Raw genomic sequence first — 2040 nt, 5'->3', positions numbered from 1 at the left:
ACACCCTGACAAGTGGACCCACCCGGTTCCCCTGGAAGTGCAATGAGGTTGACCATTTGAAGGTGCCCCTATTTCCAAGTTCCACGAGTGAGACGACCGAAGGGGGAATGCCATGATTTAACAGGCGCCGCATGGGAGTGAGAACGAGGTCCTTAGTTACCCTCGCCCCCCACACGCCCTGTAACACATGATCTCCATTTGACTCCTTTCCCTTGAAATAAAGTACATTTGACTTTCTTTTTAATGTCCATTGGAGAAGGCCTTCACGCCTAAGGAGGACCCACTAAGGGTATTTCCTATAAATAAGGCACTTCATAAGTTACACATACTGTGAAAAATGCATTCAGTGATTCCATAGAATCAATTGGTAGACAAGTAATATACCATGTAAGTAAACATTGAACACAACCACCGTGATTTAGCATGTTTCCTGGGACTCTCCCTGCTAGAGGGTCTGGCATAATGTTCAAGAAGTCCATCCAGAATTACCAGAGATGCAAACATTTCTCTCTCCCTCCCTAATTTGGTACTCTCACTCGCTAATTCTTCTTATGCTGACAACGCTCATTCACCGGACAACTAATGCCCATCATGACACCACCTTCCTATGAGGACCTTCATCCACACGCATTGACAACCCTTCTTCTGGGTGCCATGATTGAGGCAGTGTAAAATCACTTTTATGTGCTGTAATGATACAACAGGCTCATAGAAAGCATACCCATTAAAAACCCTTTAAGTCGCCTCTTACGACAAGCAGGGATGCTGTGAGAGTATTCTGACCCCCAACTCACAGGGGTGACATTCCTGCCAATTCAAATTCCATTAAAATAACTTTATCTAAGAATTAAGAATGTATTCTTTTATGTGATCAACCCTGATGAATGAGATCCTTATTCTGAGTTCTAGGATCACCCGTTACGAACTCTTTAATATACAACAATAAATTCTCATCAACCACTCATACCAATGGAAAGAATTTCTGTTGACCAAAAGCTAACAAGAAGAACTTCTTCACCATCTGCAGAGATGCTTCAAATACTCAATGATATCTTCTATTATTGCTTCATTTTAAAAGATGAATATTCTACCCCCATGACACCTATTTGTTAAAAAGGTCTCACGAATACATAATACTGATGGGGAGGGAGATAAACTGACACGATATGAATGACCTCAGGGTAAATATTCATGTACATCTACCAAGACCTAAAATTTAAGCGGAACACTTGGGTCATGTATTTGTTTCGTGAAAACTAGGCTCTTTAATGGACTTACTGAAAACCCTTTTAGTCGCCTCCTACGACAAGCAGGGATGCTGTGAGAGTATTCTGACCCCCATCTCACAGGGGTGACAATCCTGTCCATTTAAGTCCCACTAGCTCAAATCCCAAGCAAAAAGAGAAGATTTTTTCGGCAATACTTACCTTCACCTAATTTAAATGCTCCCCACGATAAAATACATCCACTGTTAGTGTCCACGGAGATGAGGATGAATCAAGACGCCCTATCTGATACTTACCTTCACCTAACTTAAATTCTCCAACATTAAAATACAGCAACAGCTGGTGTCCATGAAGACATTGCAGAAATCAGGATGCCCGCACCACAGAGATTTCGATCGTTGACACAAATGTAGCCAAAGGAAAGAGCTAATTTAGCAGATAAAGTGTATTATTCTGGTATTAACTGGTGCTTGCTAGGCATATTGCATGATGGAAAAGTCATTTTTCCCGCCGAGTGATTGCTGACATTTTTGAATTTTGAGTCCAAAATTGAAGAAGGAACTCCACTTGAATAAAAAAAGTGATTTGGCAAAAATGACATAATAATTGTGGAATAATTCTACTTTGCCAGCATCCAACCAATGCCCTTTGACTGCAATCATCAAGAAGTACACCTTTTTAGCTTTCAATGACATCTCACTTCATTATAGCATTTTGGTGAATGCTAGCTAATAAACAAATAGCATTAAATTAACCATGAGGTGATATTTTAGTGCCCGAAGTCCGATGGTGATGTTGATAGAAAAAATTAGTG

The sequence above is a fragment of the Ischnura elegans genome, chromosome 9 (genome assembly GCF_921293095.1).
Source record: "Ischnura elegans chromosome 9, ioIscEleg1.1, whole genome shotgun sequence".
NCBI lineage: Eukaryota > Metazoa > Arthropoda > Insecta > Odonata > Coenagrionidae > Ischnura > Ischnura elegans.
This window is presented reverse-complemented; position numbering follows the sequence as displayed.